Below are 17,854 nucleotides of genomic sequence, written 5' to 3'. Positions count from 1 at the left end.
AACATCAGGTGGTCATAATAATCTGGCCACTCAGTGTATTAAAGCCTAAAAGACCATTATGACCAAACAACTGGAACAACCAGAACAACCAGTCAACCAGCCGCTATGACATGCACTGACAACCAGGGGGCAAATGGTCAATGCAGGTGTTGCCCCTTGGTGCGCTCCCACAGCCAACCTCCCTAGGTCCCTACCCCCAGCTGGTCCCTTCCCCTGGCTAAGGCTCTGGGCACCAGAGAATCTGGGTCTGGGAAGCCTGTAGGAGGAGAATGATCCAGATGCTGATTGAGATAGAGTAGCAGCTTGGAGGGGGCAAAAGGGACAAGGCAGCAGCCTAACTGCAAAGACAAAGTAAGCACCACCACCATCTTACCTCTGCCACTGCACCATGCACGCCCTTCTGCCCCCATCAGCCACTTCTAGCTTGGCCCTGTGCCTTTCGGGGCTCCCAACCACTGATTGGCTAGCACTCCTATCGTGGTGTGCCACCATTAGCCGAAATCAGCTACCTATCCTGCTTGGTGGTGGAGCCCTGAGAAAATGTGTGGCTGAGGTAGGAGAGACGACCTGTCTGTCTGTCAGAAACTCTGCCCTGGGGAGAGTGAGGCTGCCTGAGCACGGGCAACGAAGTAGAGCTGTATTTCCACCTCAGGTGTTCAGGCCATTTTGGGGAGCTCTGTCTGTGGTCTTTGCTTGCTGCTACCTCAGCACATCTGCACAACTAGATCAGGGGCAGCTGGTCAACCTCTTGCAGTCCCTCTCTCCGGCTGGCAAACCCTGATCACCCCCTCTACCCCCATGCATGAATTAGTGCACTGGGCCTCTACTATCCATTATAGAAAAGAATGTTAACTTAATTTTTTTATATTTCCTACTGCAGGTCATTTTACTGTTTTCTAATTTTTAGTTTAACAGTGTATTATTCACAGAACATTAATTTGCAAAAATCTTTGCAAATATACCTATTATTACAAAATTTTGAAGAGGGATTTCTGGGTCAAATGTCAGTGGCTGTTTAAAGATTTTTTTTCTTTACACATATTTCCAAATTACGTTTCAGGAAGGTTAAAAGAGCTCCTGCCTATTTAGTAAGTAGAGACAAAGCAAAATGTTTGATGGCCAAAGTCCAAGAACATCATCCATTGGGCAGTCTGTTTAGACTTTTCTGCAGGCATTTGTTGAAACATGGGGCCATCAAGAAGAACACTGAGCCCTAGGTGGTTTGGCTCAGTGGATAGAGCATCAGACTGCAGACTGAAGGGTCCCACGTTCAATTCTGGTCAAGGGCACATGCTTGGGTTGCAGGCTCTATCCCCAGTAGGGGGCATGCAGGAGGCAGCCAATCAATGATTCTCATCATTGATGTTTCTATCTCTCTCTCCCTCTCCCTTCCTCTCTGAAATCAATAAAAATATATTTTTTTAAAAGAAGAAAAACATTGAAGAAGCTAAGAATGACCCTCTGTAGGCTGGAAGGGGCCTTGTGGTTTTGGGCAGAGGGAAAAAGAAATTGCCTGACAGGACCTCAGGCTGACACATGATGACTCAGCAGATGATATGGAAAGATGCCAAAGACCAGGACCAATAGATTAATGAACATTTCAATGACTAAAGACCACAGCTGACCCTGTGCTTTCCTACCCTTGCCATGAAACATTTATGCCAGACTAAGGACAAAGAGGAAGAGGCAAACTTTGATTTTACTAAGTTTCTATAATATCATTAAATTTCTGCCATTAGCAAGGACTCAATATAAATATTAAATGCAGTTTTTTGAAAAATAAAGAGGTTAGCCCTAACTGGTTTGGCTCAGTGGATAGAGCATCAGCCTGCGGACTGAAAGGTCCCAGGTTCAATTCTGGTCAAGGGCATGTACTTTGGTTGCGGGCACTTCCCCAGTAGGGGGTGTGCAGGAGGCAGCTGATCGATGTTTCTCTCTCATCGATGTTTCTAAGTCTCTATCCCTCTCCCTTCCTCTCTGTAAAAATCAATAAAATATATATTTAAAAAAAAAGAAAAAGAAAAAGAAAGAGGTTAAATCTTTTTAACATTGGAGTTAGAGACCAGTGAAATTCATATACATTCAATTAAAAAACTGAAATCACTCTTGGTTTCTCTGCACATGATAGTATCCCTAAGCCAAGATCTAATACTGAGGCTTGCTTTGCTCAATTGAGTTGGGCTAAGAGTAGTGTCAAGAGTTTTTTCCAAAAAGTTGAGATCCATTTAACACAAGAAGAATGATTCAAACACCAGAGATCTGCACTATAGAGCATGAAAGAAAAACATTTAATCTGAAAAACTTTCAAAGAAGCCACTCAAGCTAAAAATGTCTTAGTCTACAGAGCATCAAACTTATTTACTCCCTCCTGCTCCAAAAAAAATAAAAGGTTCACTATCTGTAGGATGTGTTAATTCATTATATAGGATTGCTAATTGAAGGTAGTTAAGTATTAATATAGACAAACGAGACAAATATTAGGTGATGCCTACCAAAACAGATGATTTTAGTTTTAGCTGAGTCAGTGACCTTTGGTAATTAGTGCTTTTTCACAGGCCATAAATTGTGGAAATTATGGGCCTAATGTTGATACTAGTATGTTTTTATTTATCATTATAAAATTGTATAGGGTTTGTAGTAATGTCCCCTATTTCATTCTTAATGTAGGTAATTTGTCTTCTTTTCTTTATTTCTTAGTCAGTTTAGTGATTAATCTTTTCAAAGAACCAGTTTTTTGGAGGCGTTGATTTTCTTAACTGTTTTTCTCCCCTCAAATTCATTGGTTTCTGCTCTTATCATTTATAATTTCCTTAATTCTGTTTGCATTAGGGTTTATTTACTTTTCTTTTGCTAGTTTTTAAGGAGAAAACTTAAAGCATTGATTTGAGACCGTTATTCTTTTCCTACAGGCCTGGCGCACAAAATTCTTACATGGGTAAGGTCCCTAGGCCTGGCCAGCAATCAGGGCCGATTGGGGCCTTCCAGCTGCCTGCCAGGGCCTTCGCCTTTCCTCATTCCGCATCGCCCCTTTGTGGTCAGTGCACATCATAGCGAGGGGTCAAACTCCTGAGGGGACACTTTGCTTATTAACCTTTTATATATATAGATTATATTATATATATAGATAGCACAAGCACTGAATGCTATATATTTCCCACTTATCACTGCTTTAGTTGCATCCCAAAACTATAGAAATGTACTTCCATTTTCATTCAAATAAAATGTTTTCTAATTTTTGTGTGAATTTCAAGCATCAGTTATTTAGAAGTGTGTTGTATAATTTATAAATATGTGGGTATTTTCCAGATACTTCTCAGGTCTCTTTTAAATTTGTTTTAAAAATCTTCACACAAGAATATTTTTTCATTGATTTTTAGAGAATAGAAGAGAGAGGAAAAGACAGAGAGAAGTATCAATGTGAGAGAAACATATCTATCCATTGGTTGCCTCCTGCAAGCTCCCTGACCAGGGCCTGGGCTGGGAAGGAACCTGCCACAGAGGTATGTGCCCTTGACCAGAATCAAACCAGGGATCCTTCAGTCTGCAGGCCAATGCTCTATCCACTGGCTAGGGCTCTTTTAATTTTTAATTCCATATAATTCAAGGACATACTTGATATGACTTCAATTCTTTAAAAAAATTTTAAATATGGTCTATTTTGATAAATGTTCAATATGCTTTTAAAAATAATATGCATTTTGCTATTGTTAAAGAAAGTATTATGTAAATGTCAGTTTGTTCAAGTTGGCTTATAGTATTGCTCAGCTCTTCTATATCCTTCCAGGTTTTATATATAGTCTATAAATTATTGAGAGTAAAGTGTTGGAGTCTTAAATTATGTCTGTGGATTTACCTATTTCTTCTTTCAGTTCCATCAGTTTTCACTTCAGATACTTTGAGCTTCTGTTGTTATGTGTAGACATGTTAGCATTTTTTGGTGAATTGATACTTTGATCATAATGCAATAATGCAATGGCACTTTTTATCTTTGGAAATATTCTAGTCCTTTTGCAATATGTATTATTGAAAAAAAAAATAAAACACAAACAAAAAACAAAGAATATCTCTATGGTACGAGACCATTGTTCCATTTCTAAAACTAAATATCTATATAATCTAAAATTAGATATAATTAATTTGGGTTTGATAAAATAAAAATAGACCCATTATTAATTGCAAAGAAGAATCATAATGGTTAATGTTTCACCACTCATTTGATTTTTGGAAAGAATGATTAGAACACTAATGAGTTAGTTTCAGACAACTTTGCAATTCTGGAAACACTTGCATTGCTCTCTGACATAGTTCTTAGAAGGGCCGAAGGGAATGGTTTTGGGTCATCACATAGCAAAGATCATAGTGCGTTCAAATCATAGTGTTGCCACTCACTACTTGTGTGATCTTGGTCAAGTCATAGAACTGAGCCTCCAGATTCTCTTTGGTTACATGGATATAATATACCTGCTTGGCAGCAAGATGATGTGAACTATGTGAGATGCAAGATGAGTGAATGCCTGGCACAGAACAGGGGCTCAGTGAATGCTTATTCTCTTTCCCACATATTTCATAGGCAGTCACTATTCCTTTTTTCCCTAGAAGGCTCCACTCTCACCTTTAGGGACTCAGGGAGGAATTTCCTCAAGGGATTTCTCTAGCATCTGCAGCATTCGTGGGTCTTATAATTGGAACATCTTGGCAGGTACCTTATCCTAAAGAGGGGATCAAGAAACATCAAGGAATGAGAAGTGCTAAAAGACATACTAAGACACAAAACAGACCTAATAGGCAGTTCTAGCTAATGGTCTGGCCTTTATCCCAGCCATTTCATTGGTGCCCATTCACTAAACTCCTCATTAACTCTAAGGAAGAATACATCTGGCAGAAAGCACAGATGCCTCTTTCTAAAATTATTTTTCATATATTTTAATCTTTAAAAAATATTTTTAAATTTTCATTTTGATTTTTACATTATCCACTTTTCCAATAATTAAGGATTCACTGAGATTAACAAATATATGCTCTAAGCATGAATGAGCATCCTTTGAGATTAACTTTAATTCATGACAAGCCTCACCTTGCCAATTAGAAGCTATATGCCTTTAGGCAATTTACTTTAACTCTTCCCTGCCTTGGTTTTCTCTTCTATAAATGACAATGACTATAGCAACTGCCCCATAGAGTAGTTGAACAATTAAATAAATAAATACATGTAAGGTTCTTAGAACAGTGCTGGGGACATAGTAAGCACTCAATTAATTATTATAATTATTAGTATCCTGTTTATTATTATCATTAGTAGAAGCAACAGTTTCCACACTATCATCCAAAATGTCTATTGAGTGTCTCCATGCAATCTGGCTCATGGTAAATGAGACATTTAATTTGACGTCTAAAGAGTGCCTGGCATGGAGTAGTAATCAGTATGTGTCAACCATTTTTATTATTGCTATCACTTTAACTTAAATAAAGCATATCTTTTCTTGCTTCTAGAGCCGAAAAATAAAAATAAATAAAAGAACGCTTATATAGAAGACAAACAAACGCTGTAGTAAAACATTTTCCAAACTCAACTATGTGTTAAAGCCATCTGAAAAATATTTAAAATTATTTAATCCTGCTCCTAGTGTTTTGGTATTTAGAACGTCTTATTGGAAATATGAGGTCTAAATTATATATTTAATTTTTTCAGACTATTTTTATTGTTGTTCAACTTAATTGAGATGTAATTTACATACAATAATATTTACCAACTTTAAGTGGACACTTGATGATGAGTTTTAAAAAAATGTACATATTTATGTAACTAGTACCATAATAAAAATAGTCAATTTGAATACCCCAGAGTTTACTTATGTCCCTTGCAATCCATATTTCTCTTATTCCAAGCTCCTAACAATCATTAATTTGATTTTCTTTACAGAGTATCAAAGATAAGAAATTATTTAATATGAATCTTTTTGAGTCTATTCTTTCACTAGTAAAATGCCTTTGAGAATAGTTCAAATTGTTATCTATATTAACAGTTCATTTATTTATATTGCTGAATAGTATTTCATTGCAAGGATCTACCAAAATTTGCTTATCTGGTCACCTGTTAAAATATATTTGTGTTGTTTCTCATATTTAATGCTTATAACTAAAGCTGCTGTGAACATTCATGTACAAATACTTGAACATACGTTTTTGTTCCTCTTAGGTAAATGCATAGAAGTGCATGTGCACAGTCACACGTATGTTGAGCTTCATAAGAAACTGCCAAAGTGTTTTCCTAAAGTGGCTGCACTAGTTTATGTTCCTATAGCAGTGGAGGGGCTTTCCATGTGCTCCACATTCCCTCCAACACTTCTCTCATGCAGCCATATTCAGAATCATTACATAGCAGTTAAAATCTTCAACAGTACCCTTCAAATAATTAAAGCAAAAAGACTTGTAGAGCTAATTCTCAAAGCTAGCCAAAAGACTGAGGTCAAAGCGTATTTCAGTAGATGCAATTCTCTGGCTGATGCATTCCTGAAATGGCTCACTGCAAGGAACCAGCCTTCCCCCATTTGACTTAAGACACATGGTTGTCCTTCTTGTTTACCTCTAATAAAGCCAGATGCTGATGCTCCAAATTCCCAGTGTTTGTCTCATGAATGATTAGCTAACTGTGAATCCCCACTGATATTTCAGAACAAACTGCTTGGGAACCAAACTTGAGTTCAGTTTCTCTCCTTCCCCTGGAATGAGTCAGCATATAACCCCATTCTTAGTCCCTACCAAGAAGAGGCTGAATTCAGGGCAAAACATTCTCTGAGCTGTATCCATCCTGCCTCTCTTGCATTCCTCCCTTCCTTTCAGGCTTCTCTCTAGCCCTGTTTAGACTTACCTCTAAATGTGGGAACCACACCAGAGACCCCAGATAGTCAAGACCTTGTTGTTAGTATGCCAGAATGGTCAAGGCCACTCTGAACATGGGAATCTTAATCAAAATGTTCAAACCTAAGATACCATAAGCAGGTGCAAGGCCACAGTGATCTCATGGTATACTGTGAACGCATGCTTTTCTGTAGCCCAAATGATTGATGTCATTGTTGGCTAAAGGCCTCTTTTGTTTAAATGGTACAATACATGGTAATGACCAGCTAGAGTGTGCTGGAGAAGCTGAGGTAGGCACAGACTGGTGTAGCTACTATGTAAGGCTGGAAAGGTTGGAGAAACTGTTGAGGCAGAGAGCTCAGGTGCTACTACTATGTGAAGTGATGAATCTAGGGGCAGTGTGTGGCTGCTCAGATAATAGCTGTGGGCACAGAAGAGGATAGTGCTTTTGTAGGAAAGATTTATTTGGTTTGTGTGGAGATCTATATGGAACTTTGCTGTAAAGAACTGTTTTGTCTGATGGCTATATGGCCACTAGCTCCTGCAATAAAGACTCATTCTTATACACCCACAATTTCTCATGGCTTCTCCATCTAAGACCTGGTGTTCCAGAAGGCCTAGCTCCTGGCAGAGGAGCTTGGACCCAACAGTTAGTGCAATGGGCAGGATTTGAGAAGGAACCTGCCCTGCAGAATTCAGAAGAGTATATGGACTCAGAGCAGCAGTGCTCTGGCAGAGCTCTAGCTGTTTCTGACACCTCATAAATGGTTAGCTTGACTGTTCAACGCCACCAATCCACCAGAACAAAGTTCTGATGTGTTAGCAAAGTGTTAGTGGACTTAACCAAACTTAAACTTCTATCCTCTGCTTAGAACTGAACTTTGACCCACATTTGGCCTGGGCTGAAATTGGCAGTGGGAAGACTCATGTACCTGGCTTAATCCTCTTTACAAAAGAACAGTCATTTCTGCTTGACTTTTCAGATGGTCTGGGGTTCTCCATGTTGAAATAGTTCCCCTTCCCTATCATAACAACCCCCTTTCCTTTCTCCTCTTGCAATAATACTTTCAAATAAATTCTCTCCTAACCTAACGGTGGAGTTGTTTTCTATTTAGCAATACTTTGGTGCAGCTTCATTATAAGTAAATAGACTTTGTGACAAGCTTGGACCCAGGGATGACCTTCTGTGCCCCTACCATTGTGGAGCCCCTCTCCAATCTTGCCCCATGGGGATTGCCAGGGAATCTGTGGTCTTAACCACTGAGAATCTGATTGTGATAGAGTAGTGGGGCAGGGATTGCAATAGGTAGCACTGGGATCTGGGCAGTCTGAGTTCCTGTCTACAGGGCTCAAGTAGTAGCATTTTGCTCATGTGCAGAGCCAAGACAAGGAGCTATTTGACAGGGGAACTCAGAGGGGCACAGGTAGGTCTTATTTGAGTTATCAAAGAGCAATACAGCCATAGAGGCTGGTCTGCCATGCCCCACCCCAATCCCAGCCCAGTCAGGGGGGTGAAAACACTTCATCAAAGAGATATTTGTACCCCACATGCATAGTAACATTATTTACAATAGCCAAGACAAGAAGCAACCTAAGTGTTTATCAATTGGTGAATGGCTACAGAAGTTGTGGCATATATCTCTTTATACAGGAGCTGGGAAAAGTAGGTTTACAGTTGTGTGTATGCAAAGCAGAGTTTATTCTTAATTATTATTTATTAATTATTGTATTTATTTGTGTAACAACTGTAAACCTACTTTTACCCTCCCCTGCCTTCCCTTAATGGAAGGCAGAGGGTATTATGGAGCAGTCACTAATGCTGACTAAGAAATTCCAGACTGATTGGTTCAAAGTTCCACTCCTGGGAGAAGTGGGAAGTGCAGTCTAGGCATTAAGGGTTGAGTGACTCCTTTTGGGACCTGTTGTTTTTCATGCATATAAATGAAACATTTTGGTTTTGCTTAGAATACTCAAGTTGATCATTGTTCCTTGAACCTAAATAGTATTAATCTAACAATTTGGTACATTTTTAGCCACAGTTAGTGTTTTGGAGTCTGGTCCTCTTCTAATAATTATTAGCTAAAGATCTGGAAACAGCCTAAGTGCCCATCTGTAGATGAATGGATTAGAAAACTGTGGTACATCTACACGATGGAATACTATGCTGCTGTAAAAAAGAAGGAACTCTTACCATTTGCAACAGCATGGATGGAACTGGAGAGCATTATGCTAAGTGAAATAAGCCAGTCAATGAAGGAAAAATACCACATTATCTCATTCATTTCTGGATAATAAAGACCATTATAAACTTATGAACAAAAATAGATACAGAGGCAGAGCTGCCTCGAACAGACTGTCAAACTACAGCAGGAAAGCCGGGGAGGGTGGGAGGGCAGGAGGGGGGTGGGTAAGAGATCAACCAAAGGACTTGTATACATGCATATAAGCATAACCAATGGACATAAGACACTGGGGGGTAGGGGAGGCCAGTGGATTGTCAAGGGCAGGGGGAAAAAAAGGAGACATATGTAATACTCTTTGTAATACTTTAAGCAATAAAAAAATAATAATTATTAGCTAGGGTCAAGAGGTTAAAGACAAGGAAAGCAATTTCCATGCATCATTTACCATGTGTTTCCTGAAAGAATAAGACTTGAGTTATTTTCTAGGTTTTGTATTATCTGGGATTAGGGACACTAGAAGGAATTCCAAAAAGGTCTATAAAAACTTCATATATCTGAATTCAATATCAGTGTTGGAACTCCTCTAAGAGAAGCTATTAAGCCAACCCAAATCTTGCAGGCATTGGAGTCAGTACCTGAGCCTTGTGCAATTCCATTTGTAGGGCAAGTCAACGTTGATTGGCTAAAGGATTATAAACTAAGCCTGCTGACTACCTGGAAGACTTTTATAAAATGGGGAGGATACAGGGGAAGAATTACATGATGATTCATAGTCAACAAGAGAATGCTGTTTTCCAGAATCTAATATTGCTCTAAGGTAATTATTCCAGACACAAACAAGAAGAAGGTTTAATAAACAGTTTTAATCTTCTAAGCTATACAGTGGTATGCACTTCATTTAGGCTATTTCCTTTAAAACTGAATTCCACAAAATAAAATAAAACCATCATTCTTTCTAATTCCATATAAGGAAACTAAGACAATGATCAGGAACACATACTTCAGCTCATTTGTCAGCATTTATTGAACCATTCCAATTTCTCACAGGTTATATCCAAGAGGTTAAAAGTACTAGGCTGGAAACCATACAAATGAATTTAGTTCCTAGATTGGCACTTACTAGCTGGGTGGCCTTAGACAAGAGATGTAACACTCTCTGGTGTGGTTTTCTCTTCTGTAACAACCATTCCTATCTCTCAGGGCAGTTGTGAGCATTAAATGAATTAAAATGTATGAAGTACTTTTAATACTGCCTGTAACCTATTAAGTGCTTTCTAGATATAAGCTATTATCATGTAGACATGTATCCCTTGTTTCCTTGTGTCTCTGTGTTTTCTTTGGCACTGTCTTAAATCAGGGGTTTTTACTGTTATTATAGAGCCAAGATGTGTCATTGTTGCCAGAAGGACCACATCCTGGAATGTAAATTAGGGCTGGGAATGGAGGTCCAGAGTTTAACTGAGTTCCTAAGTTGCTACCTCATTGTATAGGCAGGGTGGCCAGAAGCCCATGGCTGCTCAGAGAATGCTCATGGCATCACAGGGCTGTTGTTATATGTTGGCTATGTCATCCTTTACCAGCCCAGGGGGCACCTATTTTCAAGCACCAAGGGCATTTTAAAGATTACAACGTTGATTCTGTTTCACTAAATTTAAGTAAACATTACCTATGGTAACTTCATCTAAAAATCCCTTACGTAAATGTGACCTGAACACCAGTGTTACATATGACATTGACCCCTAAATCATAGTACATCATATTTTAGATAGACACAGGGCCCAAACTAGAGTAAGTTCTCTCTCTTTCATGAATATGGACCTAGAATATAGAAATTCTAGTCAGGAGCAACATCAGAGGAATGGCAGTGTGAGAGAGCCCCTTGGCCTCTCTCCTTGAAGTTTCAACAATTTGACAGTTAAAACTCCAAAAAAAATTCCCTGCTCAACATCCAAACATTCCTGAGAGATCTGAGCATTGAAATATCTAAAGGTGGGCAAGTGGTACCAAAATGGGGAGATGAGAAGGGAAAAGAGCTGAGATGAGCCATGGATGCAGCCCTGCAACCAGTAGCTCACATTAGGGCTCAGCCTGGAGAGGGGAGGAGTTTGGGTGTGGCTGAAGATCTCTTCAGCTGGGATGTGCAAGGAGACTTAGTGGGTATTCCTGCAAGAGTGAGTAGTACAAGCTACAGCTGAGCCCAAGGATCTGGGAAAGGACAAAATATGCTAATTAACCAGGATGCCATAATGGGTCAACCTGACAGGAGGGGGTTGCCCATGCAGCATCGGGGGCGGGGTGGCAGGGGCCTCCTCTCACCTGCACTGGGGGAGGGCTTGATCAGCAATGGCCACCACTGCTTCAAGGGTGGGAGAGGAAGGCAAGGCTGGACCGGCAGTGGCTGCTGCCAGGCCGTGGCTGCTGCCAGGCCCAGGGAGAGAGGCAGGGCTGGACCAGCAGGCTGCAGGGTCCAAGGGTCCAGGGAGTGAGGCAGGGCTGGACCAGCAGGCTGCAGGGTCCAGGGAGTGAGGCAGGGCTGGACCAGCAGGCTGCAGGGTCCAGGGGTCCAGGGAGTGGGGCAGGGTGGGACCAGCAGGCTGCAGGGCCCGGGGAGTGAGGTAGGGCCAGACCCGCAGCGGCTGCAGGGGCTGCTGCTCTGTGGGCCTAGGTCAGGGCTCATGCAGGAGGCATCCAATCGATGTGTCTCCCTCTCACATTGATGTTTCTCTTTGCCTTTCCCTCTCTCTTCCATGCTCTCTAAAAATAAATGAGAAAATATCCTTAGGCGACTCGAGGGTGGGTGGCACCACGCGATCTCGAATTGCGTGCTGGGCTCCTAGTATATATATAATAATACATCATGACCAAGAGGAGTTCATTCCAGAAGCATGGGAATGTTTCAACATATCCAGTCAATCACTGTAATGCACCACAATAACAAAACCAGGAATACACATCATATAATCTTACCAATAGATGCAGAAAAAGCATTTGATAAGATACAACATCCATTTATAATTTTAATGCTCACTAAAATGGGTACAAAAGGAAAGTACCTCAACATAATAAAGGCAATATATGCCAAACCCTCAGCCAATATAGCCAATGGTGAAAAACTAAAAGCTTTTTCTCCAAAATCAGGAATAAGACAAGGATGCCCACTCTCACCACTGTTATTCAACATAATTCTGTAAGTCCTGGCCAGAGCAATCAGGCAAAAGAAAAAAATAAAATGCATCCAAACTGGAAAGAAAGAAACAAAACCTGCCACTTTTTGCAGATAACATGATTCTGTGTATAGAAAGCCCAAAAGGCTCCACCAAAAAAACCCAGAACAAACAAACAAATTATTAGAAACAATAAACAGAAAAAAGATGGCGGCTGGAAGGACGGAGGAGAGGGATAGAAAATGAGTGAGTGAGGGGATGAGAGGAGAGTGTGTGGATGTGTGTGGTGTGTGTGTGCGAGTGAGTGAGGGACAGTTAAATCCGGCAGGAGCCGCAGAGGCTGGCAGACCAGGCTCTCTGGGACAGGGAGAGACTACCACCGCTGCGGGCACTCTCAGACTGTGGGACTCGGGCACAGAGCCCATGCCATCCTGAAGGGGAGAGCGGCCTCTTCTAGGAACTCATCAGCACCACCACCCAGACAGGCCTTGGACACTGCCTGCGACCTGGCAGCCACTCCAGCCAAAATCCTGCAGCCCCACCCGCAGACTCGCAGACCCTGGGACCTCTACCTCCAAAGGAGCAACGCGCCCGCAGCAGTAAGTGCAGCCTCCCCTCCCCAGCGGCAGACCTCCGACATCGCATTCGTGCGTCTCCAGAGCCAGGTCTCCGAGGCACACCACTCCATAGACTTCTCTTAGGAGTCACTGGGAGCCCCAGCTGGGTGTGGTTTTGTACAGACACAGGTGCACTGCCCCCCAAGTAGAAATTCTGAATTCCCTCTGCCTGAATAACTGCCACACACACCCAGCTGCGCAACTTTAGCGCCAGGGCCCCTCAGAGTGCGTCAGAGCTCAGCGCCAGCACCGCCACAGTTGCTCACTCCCCCTGAGCCCATCTATCCACAGGGCACTTAGGGAAGCCGCAGTGAGACTCTGCTGGGTCTGATCTTGGACAAATAGAGACACACTCCCCTGGGCAGTAGAAATTCAGAATTCACCATCCTGAATACCTGTCCAAAGACGCCTCGATTAAGCGTGCCAGGGCCCTTCAGAGTGCTTCAGTGCACCTGCGCTAGCAAACTCAGGGCAGGTGCTCCTGTATGCCACCACTGGGAATGCGAGCCTATCCACCACAGGTGCATCAGCAAAAACTGAGTTTCCCCACCCCACAGCTGCAGAACTCTGGACACTACAGTTGCATGCTTTTCCAGCATGCAGGTCTCCCAAGACCACCGCTCCACAGGCAGCCTTGGGGCCCCGCTGGGAGCCCTGCTGGTCACACACTTCAACAAACGGGGGTGCACTGCTGGGCTGTCGAAACGCTGAATTCCCTCTTCTGGGATACCTGCCCACAGACACTGCAATCCAGTGGCTTCAGTGCCAGGGCCCTTCAGAGTGTGTCAGTACACCCTGCTGGCAAACATACCACAGTGACCCTGTGAACTGCTGCTGGGATTGCGTGTATCCAACCACGGAGGCAGCAGCGAAAGCTGAGTCTGCCCACCCCACAACTACAGAACTCTGGACACCACAGTCACATCTTGCCAGAATGCAGGCTTCCTGAGCCCCACCACCCCAATACACGGTTCCTGGGTGCCACTGTGAGTCCCTGCGGGGCACGCGCGATTTCAACCAAGGGCATAAGACAACAAAAATTGGAACACCCCCTCCACGGCTGCTGACTTCTAGACACCTCAGTTGCGCCTTTCCAGCTCGCAGGCCTTCATGAAGAGAACCCAAATAGCCCAAGGAGGGAGCTACGCTAGCCTACCAAGCCCAGGAGACCTGAGAGATCACACCAGGAGCACCATACCCTAAAGAAACTGGGTAGCAAAGCAATCGGAGCTACAATTAAAACATCACAGCAAAACATGGGAAGACAAAAAAGCAATCCACAAAGGAAAAAAGAAGAGGAGTCACTAGAAAGGGAGTTAAATGAAATTGAGGCTGCTAACGTATCAGAGAGAGAATTCAGAGTAATGGTTATAAGGATGCTCAAACGGCTGGATGACAAATACACACAATGAGAATTATAAGGAGCTGAATGAGAATGTCACCAACATGAAAAGGATCCAAAAGGAAATGAAGAATGACATAGCTGCAATAAAGAACACAATGGGAGGCTTAAACAGCAGACTAGAAGAGGCCTAGGACCGCATCAGTGAATTAGAAGACAAGGTAGGAAAAAACACACAAACACAAGAGCAACTGAAAAAAAAAACACAAAACTTAAAAAGCAAGAGGAGAGCTTAAGGGAGCTTTGGGACAACGCAAAACAAAACAACATTTACTTAATAGGGGTACCAGAAGGAGAGGAGGAAAAGCAAAGAATAGAAAACCTGTTTGAAGAAATAATGACAGAAAACTTCCCTGATACTGGCAAGAAAAAAACTACACAAGTCCAAGAAGCACATAGAGTGCTAAACAAGATGAACCCCAAAAGACCAACACCAAGACACATCATAATTAAATTGGCAAACACCAGCGACAAAGTAAGAATCTTAAAGGCTGCCAGAGAGAGACAGAAAGTTACCTACAAGGGATCTCCTATTAGAATATCAGCTGACTTCTCAACAGAAACACACCAGGCAAGAAGGGAATGGAATGAAATATACAAAGTGATGCAAAGCAAGGGAATGAATCCAAGAATACTATACCCAGCAAGGCTATCATTCAAAATTGAAGGTGGAATCAGGAGCTTCACAGACAAAAAAGGGCTAAGAGAGTTTATTACCACCAAACCAGCAATGCAAGAAATGCTAAAGGGACTGCTGTAAAAAGAAGAAACAGAAAGACAAGAAGAAACACATGGTTTCTTCTGCCTGTAATGCTAAACATTAAGAATAAAAATGACCACAAACAAGTTCTTTTCAATAATAACATTAAATGTAAATGGATTAAATGCTCCAATCAAAAGACACAGGGTAGCTGAATGGATAAGAAAGCATGACCCATATATTTGCTGTCTGCAAGAGACCCACCTCAGAACAAAGGATTCACACAGACTGAGAGTGAAGAGATGGAAAAAAAAATTTTCAGGCAAATGGAAATGAGAAAAAAGCTGGGGTTGCGATACTTATATCTGACAAAATAGACTTCAAAGTAAAGGCTATAACAAGAGATAAGGAAGGCCACTACATAATACTAAAGGGAGCAATTCAACAAGAAGATATAACTCTGGTAAACATATATGCACTCAATACAGGAGCACCCAAATACATAAAAAAACTTCTGGAATATATCAAGGGAGAGATCAATAGCAATACAGTCATAGTAGGGGACTTTAATGCCCCAGTGACACCACTGGATAAATCCTCTAAACAAAAAATCAGCAAAGAAAGAGCAATCCTAAATGACTCACTAGATCAGATGGACTTAATTGACATCTTCAGAATATTTCACCCAAAGGTACAGAATATACATTCTTCTCCAGTGTACATGGGACATTTTCAAAGATAGACCATATATTAGTACATAGGCAAAGTCTCTTCAAATTCAATAGAATAGAAATCATAACAAGCATCTTCTCAGATCACAATGGCATAAAATTAGAAATTAACTACAATAAAAACATTGAAAAAAAATCAAACACTTGGAGGCTAAATAGCATGCTATTAAGCAAAGACTGGGTTACCAGAGAGATCAAAAAAGAAATAAAAAGCATCCTGGAAACAAATGACAATGAAAACACAACAATCCAAAATCTATGGGACACAATGAAAGCAGTCCTGAGAGGGAAGTTCATAGCTCTACAAGTCTACCTCAAAAAACAAGAAAAACTGGCAATAAATGATCTAACCCTACAACTCAAAGAGTTAGAAAGAGAGCAACAAGAAAAGCCCACAGTATCCAGAAGGAAGGAAATAATAAAGATCAGAGCAGAAATAAACAACATAGAGACAAAAAAACACACAAAACAATACAAAAGATCAATGAAACCAAGAGCTGGTTCTTTGAGAGGATTAACAAGATTGATGAACCTCTCTCTAGCTAGGCTCACCAGGAAACAAAAAGAGAGGATCCAAATAAACAAAATCAGAAATGAAAGAGAAGAAATAACAACAGACCCCACAGAAATACAAAGGATTGTTAAAAAATACTATGAACAACTCTACTCCAACAAAGAGCTAAATATAAGATCTGAAACAATGAATTACATAGAAGAAAACATAGGTATTGAATTTATGGACCTTGTTCATAGATAACACATTATGAATTTGACCCCAAAGGCATGAGAAGTAAAGGTAAAAGTAAATGTATGAAACTATGTCAATCTAAGAAGCTTCTCGACCACAAAAAAGTAACTGCCAACATAACAAAAAAGACAATCAACCGAATGGGAGATATTTTCAAATAACAGTTTTGACATGGGGTTAATATCCACATACACAAAGAACTTAAAAACTCTCTCTGTTTCTCTCTCTCTCTCTCTCTCTCTCTCTCTCTCTCTCTCTCTCTCTCTTTCTCTCTCTCTCTCTTCCCCCCCCCCCCCACACACACTAAAACCCAAAGTATCCAATTTGAAAATGGGCAAAAGACCTGAATAGATACTTCTCCAAAAGGACATACAGATGACCAATAGACCTATGAAAAGATGTTCGATGTCACTAATCATCAGAGAGATGCAAATTAAAAGCAGAGTAAGATATCACCTCCCACCTGTCAGAATGGCTATCAACAAAAAAATCAACAAACAAGTGTTGGTGAAGATTTAGAAAAGGGAAGCTTTGTGCAATGTTGGTGGGAATGCAGATTGGTGCAACCAATTATTGAAAACAATATGGAGTTACCTCAAAAAATGAAAAATGGAATGGCCTTATGACCTAGTGATTCCACTTTCGGGAATTTATCTGAAGAAACCTAAAACATGAAAGAATATATGTACCCCATATGTTTATTGCAGTATTATTCACAATAGCCAAGATTTGGGAGCAGCCCACGTGTCCTTCAATAGAGGACTGGATAAAGAAGATGTAGTACATATGCACAATGGAATACTACTCTGATGTAACAAGGAAGAAAATTTTACCCTTCGCAACAAAATGGATAGGTCTTGAAAATATTATGCTAAGCGAAATAAGTCAGTCAGAAAAGGCTAAGAACTGAATGATTTGACTTAAATGTAGGATGTAAAACTGAAACTCATAGACATAAACAAAATTATGGTGGTGACCAGAAGGAAGGCGGTGGGGGAATGGTTAAGTGTAAAGGAAGCCAAGTATATGATGATGGAAGATGATTTGACTTAGGTTGGTGGACACACAATGCAATATACAGATCATGTATTATAGGAATGTACACTTGAAACCAATATGACCCTATTAACAAATGTCACCCCAATAAATGTAATTTTAAAAAAAGAGAAATGCTAATCAGTCTCAGATTGGATACATCTCTGGCTTTGCTCATGGAGAAACATAAACTCAATTTTCATACATGATAGGCTGAACAATGACTCTCAATGATGTCCAGGTGTTAATCCTTTGAAGCTTTGAATGTTACATTATATGATATTGAAGAGGTGATTAAATTAAGCATTTTGAAATGAGAAAATTATCCTGCATTACAACCCAAATGGGCCTTAAGTGTAATCACAGGTGTCCTAGTAAGGAGGAAGGGAGACTTGAATACAGAAACAAAGGCTAAG

At 40.9% G+C, this 17,854-nt stretch overlaps 1 protein-coding gene across 3 annotated transcripts in view; it reads right to left on the bottom strand.

The window, feature by feature from the left end:
- The window catches only part of LOC118664989 (glycine N-phenylacetyltransferase-like), a 51,529-nt gene that overhangs the window by 21,853 nt on the left and 11,822 nt on the right, over positions 1-17,854 (bottom strand). For all 3 annotated transcript variants that reach the window (XM_036325769.1, XM_036325771.1, XM_036325772.1), the window contains exon 2: positions 4,613-4,709. The gene's annotated coding sequence lies outside the window, so the exon portion shown is untranslated. The remainder of the gene's footprint in view (positions 1-4,612; positions 4,710-17,854) is intronic.

The sequence above is a fragment of the Myotis myotis genome, unplaced genomic scaffold (assembly GCF_014108235.1).
Source record: "Myotis myotis isolate mMyoMyo1 unplaced genomic scaffold, mMyoMyo1.p scaffold_m19_p_10, whole genome shotgun sequence".
In the NCBI taxonomy this organism is placed as follows: Eukaryota; Metazoa; Chordata; class Mammalia; order Chiroptera; family Vespertilionidae; genus Myotis; species Myotis myotis.
This window is presented reverse-complemented; position numbering and strand designations above follow the sequence as displayed.